Consider the following 11,984-nt stretch of genomic DNA (forward strand, 5'->3'; position numbering starts at 1 on the left):
TCGTATTCTTCAATCCAGGATACAACTCTCAGTTTGGGAAGAGTTAAACCCTCCAGGACTCCCATCATGTCCGCCATACATTAGTTCTTTCTGAGTCCAGAAGCATTTAAATAATGTGCTTCTTTTCAAGTGATGGACCAGTCCAGGAAATATCTTCTCAGGTTTGAAGCTAACACGGGCCTTGATCAATTTTTTTTTGGGGGGGGGGTTTCACCTGCTAAATTCCTCAAATCATTCCAAAGGTTTTAGTGAGGAAAAGAGCCACATGCCAATGACAAACTATATTGGTGTATGACCTGTCATGAAAAGTCCTCTGATTTTTTAAAAGACTTTTTAAAAAGCCAATAAAAATTTAAGACCTTATTTCATTGAGATGCCATTATTTCCATAGACCATTGTGGTTTTCAAAGGCTTTTCTGCCAACTTCAAATAAAACAAACCATATAAAAATCATTTGCCTTGGGTTATATTATGTGTGTATCCGTAGAGAAAACAAAGCTTTCTGCTGAGCTAAATGGGGAAGAATGTATCACTGTGTAATTACAGCTCAGACATACCAGCCTCCTCCCTGTCGTCCAAATGGTATGGCAAGGCCCCTCCAGGTCCCACACTGCCCTATCAGTCTCTCTCTCTCTCTCTCTCTCTCTCTCTCTCTCTCTCTCTCTCTCTCTCTCTCTGTCTCTCTGTCTCTCTGTCTCTCTCTGTCTCTCTCTCTCTCTCTCTCTCTCTCGGGTTCTGTTTTCAGGCCACAAAGAGGGTCTTAACACTAAGAACTCAAAAAGAACTAATGTGTGTGTGGGGGGGGGGGGAACGACACAAAATGACAGAAGCTGGGGAGAGTTTAACCCTTCCCAAACTGAGAGCTGAACGGTCCTGGGGAAGAATGAGTCCAGACTGGTGAAAATCCTTCTTGTTATGCATGTCTCTAATCCCAGCATTCAGGAAGCTGAAGCTGGAGGTCTTCCTGTGGAGTTCCTATCCCCTTCCGGGCCCCCAAATCCATCCTCATATTTTTCCATAAGAGTCCCCAAGCTCCATCCACTATTTGGCGGTGGGTGTCTGCATCTGTCTGAGTCAGCTGCTGGGTGGAGCATCTCAGAGGACAGCCATGCTGAACTCTTGTCTGCAACCATAATTAATTGTGTCAAGAACTGGAGCTTGCTCCTGGGATAGGTCTCAAGTTGGGCCAGTTATTGGTTGGCTGTTCCCTCAGTCTCTGCTCCTTCCCCATGCCTGCATTTCTTTTAGACAGGATAAAGTTTGGGTCAAAAGTTTTGTGGGTGTCTCTATCACTCCACTGGGGTTCCTGCTTCGATACAGGAAGTGGCATCTTCAGGTTCCACATCCCCAATGCTATTAGTCACAGCTAAGGACACCCCCATTGATTCTTTGACATCTCCCTTATCCCTGGTCTCTGTCTCTTCCTGGAGATGCCCCTTAGCTCCCCAGCCCCATCAGTTGCAAATTTCTATTCATTCTTATGACCATCTGGCCATCCCTTCTGTCCCTTTCCACACCTGATCCTGAAGCCCCCCCATTCCCCTTCCCATCCCCTCTCCCACCCGGTTCCCTCACTCCATCTGCCTCTTATGACTATTTTATTCCCCCTTCTAAGGCAGAAACTGGAAACAACCTAGATGTCCCTCAGCTGAAGAATGGATAAAGAACATGTGGTACATCTACACAATGGGATACTATTCAGCAATGAAAAGCAAAGACATCATGAATTTTGCAGGCAAATGGATTGATCTTGAAAATATCATCCTAAATGAAGTAACCCAATCCCAAAAGGACATGCATGGTATGTACTTACTTATAAGTGGATATTAGCCATAAATACAGGTACCATGTACACTCCACAGGCCTAAAGAAGCTAAACAAGAAGGAAGACAACTAGTACTTTTAACAGCAAAACATCTCTTCAGACCTGATAGAAGCAAGTTACTGGAAGAAGGACTTGCGAGGGCTTACCTTTTAATTATAGTGAAGAAGGCATGGTGGAATTTTTGGCAGTGAGAGTATGCAGCAGAGCTTCCTTGCTTCTTGGTAGATCAAGAAACAGAGAGGAAGACTACAAGCAGAGTTGGGGTATAATATTCAGGCTCACCCACCTGCTGGTCTCTACATGCCAAAGGGACCACAATTTCCCAAAGCCGCACCAGCAGCTGAGGACCAAGTCTTCAAGCACAGGAGCATGTGCGGGCCATTTCCTGTCTAACACACAACAAGCAGCAACTCTTGTTTATGTAGTCAGAAGAAGCTGCCAGCTCCCGCCTTGCCCGTGTGTGTTTTCCAATATCACAGTCACTCAGCTCCCACAAGGACCAATCACAAACCTTGCATGTCACCAATCAAAGGCTTGAGTCACTGGGGAGGTGTTCCCCTTCCTGTCCCCACAGGGTGAACAGGGTCATCAGAAGCCCATCAAGGCTTAGTCTGCCTGCAGCAGAGCCTCCCAACGCTGGTGCAGGTTGCCTGAAGTAGTTGTGACTGCTACAAGGCCTCCTGAAGCAGTAGTCGGGGCTTTAGCATCAGTGGTGTTTCCTCCGCGTGACCATTTTGTCAAAGGGGCTGCTTTCAGAACAGCAGACATAAAAGCAGGGTCTGTCAGGTCTGACAGAAAGTGAAGTCCGTAACACTTCTGCCCTGCCAGAGAGCTTTGCTCATTTAAAACATCAAAAAATGCTTACCACATTTGGAGACCTCTTGCTTCACATGCACAGAGTCCTGGGTTTGAATCCCAGCACTGCATAAAACCAGGCATGGTGGGAAATACCTGTAATCCCAGAACTTGGAAGCAGAAAGACCAGAAAATCAACATCATCTTCTATTGCATAGTAAGTTAGTGGCCAACCCCAGGCTACAAGAGACCCAATTAATTAATTAATTAACAGCAATAAAAAACACAGTAAAGACCTAACACAAAATTAACATTGTTTTCTTTTTGTCTTTTTGAGGCAGGGTCTCACTTGTGGAACCCAGGCTGGCCTTGAACTGGGATATTCCTGCCTCAGCCTCCCAAGTTGCTTACATTGTATACTTGTATCTGCAGGCCTGGCTTGTAGCTTGTCTTTTAATTTTCTGTCATATCTTTGTATGAATAGAAAAGTTTCTTTAAGAACTACTTTGGGGTAGGCTAGCAAGATGGCTCAGTGGGTAAGAGCACTGACTGCTCTTCTAAAGGTCCTGAGTTCAAATCCCAGCAGCCACATGGTGGCTCACAACCATCCATAATGAGACCTGATGCCCTCTTCTGGTGCGTCTGAAGACAGCTACAGTGTACTTATGTATAATAATAAGTACATTTTTGGGTGGGAGCAAGCAGGCCAACCACAGCAAGTGGGGCTGACTGGAGCAAGCAGAGGTCCTAAAACTTAGATTCCCAGCAACCACATGAAGACTCACAACTATCTGTACAGCTACAGTGTACTCACATACATAAAATAAATACATAAATCTTTTTTAAAAAACTACTTTAGGGATGAGAGAGAAGAGAAGGAGGAGAGAGACAAAGAGTTATAGGTGTGAGCAGTAATGACGATTTATTGAGAGCTTATTCTGGGCCTGGCATTGCTTTAACTGCTATGAATATGTTTTCTTTTACAACAACCCCAAGATGTAAATTACTGGTTAAACAGGAGGTTAAGTGAATGTCAGCTGTATCAACAGTAGCTAGGGCTAGACTCAGCTGACAGCTACATGGACCTATGTACTGGGCGGTTAGCAGTAGAAGCAGATCAGGGCAGCCCTTTCTCATGGCACCCCCAAGCACCTCTTGCAGAACTCTTTTTTTTTTTTTAAAGGATTTATTTATTATATGTAAGTACACTGTAGCTGTCTTCAGACACTCCAGAAGAGGGCATCAGATCTTGTTACAGATGGTTGTGAGCCACCATGTGGTTGCTGGGATTTGAACTCCGGACCTATCAGAAGAGCAGTCGGGTGCTCTTACCCATTGAGCCATCTCACCAGCCCCTCTTGCAGAACTCTTAATGCTTCCTTCTTGGTTCCTTCTACAGGGAAGAGCACACTGCCATTCTTAAGAACGGAATCCTGGCCCAAACTGCACCCATCACATAACCATTATCTGCAGTTTAAAAAGGACTCCACTTCCTGTTTCAGAACACTGCTCATACCATCAACAGCTCAAGTTTATTCCTGAGATTGCACATTGCTCTTTCTAAAATGTTTCTTTGTATGGCATTTTGCCTCTAGGGTCTATGGCCTATTCAGTCTGAATATCTCAATTGGCAGAAGAACGCTGAGGAACCTCTGGATTTGATTGTATATGTCGAATCTACAGTCCTGGCTGTTACTACAACTCCCCTGCCTACCTCTGCCTCCATGCTCACTCCCTAGTCCCAACACAGTGAGAAAGGCTCACTGTTGTGGGGCCCCCATTGTTCAGAGAAAGAAGAGCCCAGACTCAGCTAACTTCCTGCAGGGCAGATGGGGCTCACTGGTTTCTGGCTTCTTGTATGGCTTCTGCTGGGAACAGAAGTGAGTCCTATTCAGTCACTCATCCATCTAGCCATCCCTCCAGGAAGGGGCTTCTGCCTTGTGCCAGCGGTAAATGTGGGGTCCACGGTGGGGAATAGGCAGCTGGCCATCCCTCCTGCCCCTGTGCAGCTTGCATTCTGTAGAATGAGAAAGATGGCAAACCAAACTGCAGTGAGATATATGACGTGAATTAAAGTATGTGTGAAGGCAAACAGCTGGAGACATTTTTCATACAATGGATTCAAGGAAGCAACCCTCAAGGGAAGATACGGAGCTGGCTGTGTGCAAAGCCCAACGGGAGCCATTCCAAACAGAAAGAGCACCGTGGCTGGTTCTGGAACAAGAAAAGGGAGAGTCTGTGGTATGGCCTGTTCTTGAGAAGAGGCAAAAGTGGGGCCTAACTAGCAGAGGTATGGATGGTAGCGACACCTGAGGTAGTGGAAGGTCACAGAACTAGATCTCTGAGGGACAAACAGGAAAGACAGGACCCCGCGTCATTGTGAATATTCTGGACCTACACATTCTAGTGCTTTGACCGGGACTTCCTGGCTGCCTGGAGCACACAACCCGTTAACCAGAAGCTGCTCCAAGAAATCAGACTTGCAAGAGCCCTCACTACACATGTGCCTGCAGTCAAAATGCATGGATTCATGTGGTGGGGCAATCACCACAGAATAAAGACAGTCCCTGGCTCGCATGGGTTGAGCTGATCTTAAGGTGTAAAAAGTAGAGACAGGCCTGGATTGCCACAGCTCTGGAGAATTTCACACTTGGATTCTGTGTGCCCGGCAGGGTGTGAGAGAAATTTACATTCATCCTCTGGAACTGGTTGAAGCCTTTCCACCAGTTTTGAGCAAATCAGAAGGAGGAGGAAAAGGAGGAAGAGAAGAGGAGGAAGAGGGAGAGGAGGAGGAGGAAGAAGAGGAAGAGAAAGAAGGAGGAGAAGGGAGGTAAGGTTATTTCAACCACAGTTATATCCAGGCCAGCTGCAGAGGGTGTTATCAAGTTAGCTGCTAAGAAAACCCACCTTGAGGCTTAAACTTACACCCTTGGGGTGGGGGGTGGGGAGGGAGGAGTCTTTGAAAACAGTTCTGTGCCTTCAATAGCTCACAATGCAGCCCTCCTTCACAGCCTGCAGAACAACAGGCCTTGACACTTTAATTGTTCTAATAGAAACCGTTAATGGGGTTTTAGTAAAAATAGAACTCAAATAGACTTCAAGGCTCCTGTTTTTCTGCAGCCAGAGATACTGACTAGAAATTCATTTCCACCGTGGCAGGGTTGGAAGTTCCATATATGCAGGAGTGTGGGTAAAGAGTCAGTATTTTAACAGCCATATTGGTCTAGAAATGTTGAACTTAATTTTTTTTTCCATTTGTACAGGGGTAACGCACTGTATTAAATATGTAAGGTCTTATCTACATGGGTTTGATTACAAAAACTAATAAAGTATTCTCTAAATAAAAAAAAAAAAAGAGTCAGTGTTTGAGAGCATCAACAAAACCCAGGAGGTGACTGACTGCAGCAAGGCCTGACACAGGGTCACCAGGAAACTGGGCCCCCGTCACAGTGAAAGCACCTGGCTGGTACCCTCTGCACTGTAGGGTGTGGACTCTGCTGCCCTCAAGCCAGCTTGAATCTTTAAAAGATGACCGGATGTCAGCTTTAGTCTCCTTCATGGTTTCAGATTGATCGTTTCCCAAGGAGGGACCAGTGTCCGGCCTGAGAGCACCCAGATTTGCCATTTTAGTGGTGCATGATTTGGGGGTAAGCCACTGTTCCCCATTTTCCACACCGATAAATGGAGGCCATAGCTGCACATTTTAAAAAGTGCTCTGAGGAGACCTGTAACTTCAGAATGGACAATAAAGCCCCAGGGAGAAACTGGTCTACTTACTTGGCTGGCAGTTACTCCCGACCCTCCCCTCCTGCTTCCTTATCTTGGGCATACTCTTAATTGTCTGGCAGGCAGCCTAGAAGCAATTGGTTTCCCACCTGACTTTTTTTTTTCAAATGATTGATTGATAGTTTAGTGTTTTATATTAAAAAAAAGAAAGAAAGAAAGAAAGAAAGAAAGAAAGAAAGAAAGAAAGGAAGGAAGAAAGGAAGAAAGAAAGAAAGAAAGAAAGAAAGAAAGAAAGAAAGAAAGAAAGAAAGAAAGAAAGAAAGGGAAAGGAAAGGAAAGGAAAGGAAAGGAAAGGAAAGGAAAGGAAAGGAAAAAGAAAAGAGAAGAGAAGAGAAGAGAAGAGAAGAGAAAAGAAAAGAAAAGAAAAGAAAAGAAAAGAAAAGAAAAGAAAAGAAAAGAAAAGAAAAGAAAAAGAAGTCAGGGATATGTTTGGTGGAGGCACAGTATGGTGTGTGGGGGGGGGTTCCTCTGTGGACCCATGCTGAGGCATCCCTCCCCTCTAAGGTACACAGCCATCTCTTCCCTCTGAGGTATAGTATAGAATAGAGTTTATTTAGGGCATGGGGAGGGGAGTTGAGAGGGTAGTAGAGACAGAGAAAAGCAGAGGGAGGGGGAGAAAGAGACAGAGACAGAGAAGAGGAGAAGAGGCTGGCCATGACCACATGGAGAGAGGGGGGAAGGGAAATGGGGAAAGAAGGGATGGGGAGAAGGGGGAAGAGAGCAAGAGAAGAGAGGAAAAGCAAGAGAGTGAGGAGGGGGCAAGCGGCCCCTTTCATACTGAGTCAGGTACACCTGGCTGTTGCCAAGTAACTGTGGGGCGGAGCCTAGAAGAAATGCTAACAGATAATGTCTTATTTTGTAGCCTAGGCAGACTGGAACTCACAATCGTGCCTTCCCTGAGGACTAGGATCACAGGCAGGTCTCACTTGATTTTCCTCACGGGCCAGGCCGTTCTTGCTGTTCCAAGCTCCTCACAGTTACTGTTGTTTGGGATTCATTAATGCAGTGTGCCATAAAGTCACACCAGTGTTTACATACCACATGTCCTCTCACGTTGGGACTGCGCCTGTGACCCAGATAAGCAAAGCCTGTTTGCAGCCCAATGGAGGGACATTTTGGAATTTGGGTCTGTTTTGGGGGTCCTGTGAATCATCTTACACATGCTAAACAAGAGCTCCCTCACTGAGCTATATACCCCAACCCCAAGGGTGGCTTTCTTATTTTAAAACTATATCATACTTGTACTGCATACTTTAAATTGGTTATATAAACAGTATTTATTTCTTCATATACAGACTTGCTTAAAAAATATCTCAAAAATCCAGAGCAAATAAGAGGCCCCTTTGTCACCATCTCCCACACCTGACAAGAGGCTCTTAGTGCCTTCCTGGGATGACTGTCACTTCCTTCCATCGCCTTTGTGCTTGCTTTCAAGCCTGTTGCCTGTGTTGGGGCCTGGATATGGCTACTCAGAGATCTCACTACCTTGTTTAGATTTGGTTAAAAATAGCTGCTGGCTTTGTCATGGTAAGGTTACCTTACTGTATGTGCCCTTACCTTCTATGAATGGTTTGGACTCTATAAACTTTCACACTACACTAACTGTTGCTGGACTTATAGCAGATTCACATGCAAGGCTTTCTGTAGAACATACCTTTGGAAATAGACCTGATGCTCAAAGGATGCTCGAATAATCTTTGGATGGCTGCTACAAAGGATCTTCCCAAAGGCCCAGCTATTTCTGCTTAAAACAAGTTCCTTTAATTACAGAAGTAATTCATCTTCTTACAAATATGTAAAGAACACAAAGAGCAGACATTTTTAAACATGTAAAGTTGAAAGCCAGTATGGTGGTACATACCTATAATGTGGGGAGGTAGAGGCAGGAGGATCAGGAGTTCACAGGCCATCCTCAGCTAAACAGCCAGTTTGAGGCCAGCAACCACCAGTGATGTCATCATCTGGAAATAACAACTGCTAGCGCATAGTGTATTGAGTCTTTAAATGGAGCCAAATGGAATAGAATTCTCTTTACTAACTGACCTTTTGAAGTGAATATATCTCACAAAGATTTTTCAAGACAGTTAACAGTTCTTCCATCTTGACAGTCTAGGCTCCCAACATTATTTGGGACAAAAAGAAGAAGCTTACGTGGAAAGAAGGAAGCTTTTAAAAATTATTTTAAAAGGGACTAGAGAGATGGCCCAGTTCAGGACACAGCCCTTCCAGAGGATCTAGCTTCCATTCCTAGCTCTCACCCGGAGGCTCACAAATGTCTCCAACTCCAATCCCAGGGGATCTGATGAACTCTTCTGGACATGGTACACAAGCATACATGCAGGTCAAAACACACATTGCATAAACAGAATGCTTAGAGATAGCTTGTTAATTACTTCTAGAGACCACAGAAGGCAACGTTGAATCCTTTCTTGGCTTATCAAAACCAACAAAGGGCAGCACGGAGAATTCATGTGCTTTTTGTCTGTGGAATAGTCTGCCATCCTGGCTCCTGGTTATCTCTGGAGTTTGACAATGCTGGCTGCTTCCCAGCAATATCCATCAACACGGTAAATGTAATTTGGGAGATATAATTTCAGAGTACACACACAAGATATGTAAGGACATATTCTCTTTTCTATATCATCACTTCATACTGTTGTACTGAAGATTGCAGAGATGACACACAGCATATTTGAACCACAGAACTTGTGAACTTGTGCCGGGTGGGGTGTTTGCTTGTCTGTTTGAAGACAGAACCTTCCTATGTTGTCCATGCTGACTTCAAACTCACAACAATCCATTAACGCTGGGATTACCGGTGTGAGCCGCCATGCTGGGCAAGCCTATTCTCTTGATCAGACCCAGGCCCTCAGTCCTGGCTCCAATCCCTTTGCCTGTTTCTGCATTTGGAAAAAAAGAAAACCTGACATTAATAAGAGGTTTCAGGGTTGTTGTAAAGTTAAATGTGTTCATATGCAGAAAACGTGTGGAAGGGAGGCTGGCATGGGATAAGTGGTAATTACATGTCAGCTCTCATTATCTCCAGTCTCTTGCCTTTGTAACATTTCTAACACTCATTGCATCTGAGGGATAAATTCCTAGAGGCAGAAATAGCAAAAAAAAAAAAAAAAAAAAAAAAAAAAAAGTAGTAAATCGTTAGCATACTAATATGAATTTGGACATATGTTATAAAATTTCTCCCTGAAGACCCAGATTCAGTAATCTCCTAGGCCAAGGGTTCACAGTGGTAACAAAGAGGGTGAAGCCGGCCTCATGGAGTCTCGGTCTGCTTTAATTTTCTCGGTGCTAAGGATGAAAGGCAGCCCCGCAGTGCCAGGCAAGCGCTACCTACCACCCAGCCAGAGCTCATGGAAAGGGAAGGCAGAAGGCAAAGTCAGTAAGTGACCTATGAGGTGGCCAGTCTGGAGGAGAAACTGAGGCAGGTTAGGTGAGGTGGCTGGGACAGGGTGGTGGCTGCAGTTACAAGAGAACAGTCAGAGCCGCTCCTGGGAAGGTGCCATTAGAGTAAAGCCATCAAGGGGAACAAAAATAAGTGCTCCGGAATAACAGGAAGGATATCAGGTCCAAAGGGCCAGGGGCCCACCTGGCCTGTGGGGGATAGGGAGGGAGAACAGTCCGGGCGTGAGAGCCACTGAGAACCCGGATGACTGAACCAACCTGCTACGGGAGCTGTTTGGAGTTTTCTAACTTCAGCCCTAGGAAAGATGCAGCAGGCACTCGAGGACACAGAAGAACCTGAAGTTGTGTCTTTTTGTGTTCAATCCGTGTGAGAGTCCTAAAGAGAAGGGGGCAGCTGTCACCGCCCTCCGGGAAAATCTGGCATTCCAGTTTCCTCAATAAAATGAAACTATCTGGCTTCTCGTTTCACCCATTCTCCTTTTCCTTGTGACAGCAAAAGGACAGGAGTAAAATAGAAGGCACAGCTTGTGTGGTTGGTTAGTCCCTGGGCTGTGTCCCAGGCAGCATAAGACTGTAACTCTCAAGCATTTGGGTCTGAGATGAGGAAGCATTGTTCCTGAATGTGCATCTTCTTCCTGTGCCTTCACAAGCCCGGAGATGAGTGAATTAGAGAGGCAGTGCAGGGGCGGGAGTGTAGACTAACCAGCAGCAGCAACAAGCCAGCGCACTCAGGCTAAGAAGCCTGGAATCTCCACTCATGTCCCAGAGATAGAACCAGTACCTTGAATAAGCTCGTATTTACCAGGGGACGGTGAACAATGACAGGTAGAACCGAAAGGTCTAAATGAGTGGAGATGTGGGTAGGGTTGAGGCAGGTGGATGTACCTGTTGGCATAGGGGTCAAAGCCTAACCCTAACATGATGAAGTTCTTCTGCATCTTGCGCAGTACTTCCATGTGTAGCTTCCTTTGGTGATATGTACCTGATCACCCATTGAGTGTGGGTGTGGGTGCCCAAAGGGAGGATAGACAGAAACTACCAGGAGGGGCTGTGCCAGGTCCTGTGGAGGCGGAGGGACATTGCGTATCACAGGGACCTGGCTGGGTGCCCACAGCCTCCTGCTTCTTGACAATTGGGGCTTCTGACCTCCAGGACTGTGACACTGTTGTTTTAATCTACCTAATTTGTGGTAACTTGTTACACAAGAAGTGAATGGGGAGTAGGGAGAGAGAGACGAAATTGGGGTTTTCTTAGTTCCTTCAGGCTGCAATTGTAAAACGTTACAGACTGAGGGCTTATAAACACCCTTCGGCTAGTGAGATAAGGCTAGGTGGGTCCAAGTGCTTGCTGTCAAAGTCAACAACTCCAGCCTCATATCATGGAGAGATGGAGAGAACTGACTCTTGCAGGTTGTCCTCTGACCTCCATACAAGCGTTGTGGCATGTCTATCCACATAAGTGGGTAAAAAAATAATTTAAAAATTATAAACTTTGAGGTGTGGTGGCATGTGCCTTTAATCCTAGCACTCAAGAGACAAAGGCAAGCAAATCTCTTGAGTTCGAGGCCAGCCAGGTCTATAGAATGAATTACAAGATAGCCAGTGCTACAAAGTAAGACTGTCTCAAAAAACCCAAACAAGCAAAATCCCAATATAAATAAAAATTATAAACCACAGGAACTTAACTTCTTTCAGTTCTGGAGCCTGAGAAGTCCAAGGTCAAGGTGCTGGCAGATGTGGTGTCTGGTGAGGACCCACTTCCTAGTTCATAGGGGAGCCCCCTTGATACCACCTCCCACAGTAGTAAGGGGTAGGAATTTGAAATATCCACACAGGATCATGTGTTGGAACACTAGGTCCTTAGCTAGTAGTGCTGTGTTGGTATATGGTGGAACAGGAGGTAGGGTCTCAGTAAGGAAGTAAGTTACTGGGGATGGGTCTTGCCCCACTTCCTGTCTGCTGCTTCCTGACTGCTAATGCTATGTGACAGTCTCCTCAACTCCTGTTGCCATGGTTTCCCCGCCATGATGGGATGTAGCCCTTTGAACTGTAAGCCCAAATAAACCTTGACCCTTAAGTAACTTCTCAGGTGTTTGGTTACAGCAAAAAATGAAAGTAAATAAAATCTCTTTTATAGGGGCATTAATCCTGTCCATAAG

The 11,984-nt window shown here is 45.4% G+C and overlaps 2 long non-coding RNA genes across 2 annotated transcripts; one reads left to right on the plus strand and one right to left on the minus strand.

The window, feature by feature from the left end:
* Positions 1-1,760: 1,760 nt before the first annotated feature.
* Gm39230 lies at positions 1,761-5,975 on the plus strand. The gene is made up of 2 exons (XR_879120.1): positions 1,761-1,801; positions 4,020-5,975. It is a non-coding gene; the product is annotated as a predicted gene, 39230 (long non-coding RNA).
* Positions 5,976-8,144: 2,169 nt separating this feature from the next.
* Positions 8,145-11,291, minus strand: Gm42037. The gene is made up of 2 exons (XR_879122.1): positions 10,712-11,291; positions 8,145-9,306 (listed from the first exon to the last, which is right to left on the minus strand). It is a non-coding gene; the product is annotated as a predicted gene, 42037 (long non-coding RNA).
* Positions 11,292-11,984: the final 693 nt, after the last annotated feature.

This window comes from Mus musculus, chromosome 8 (genome assembly GCF_000001635.26).
Source record: "Mus musculus strain C57BL/6J chromosome 8, GRCm38.p6 C57BL/6J".
Classification (NCBI taxonomy): domain Eukaryota; kingdom Metazoa; phylum Chordata; class Mammalia; order Rodentia; family Muridae; genus Mus; species Mus musculus.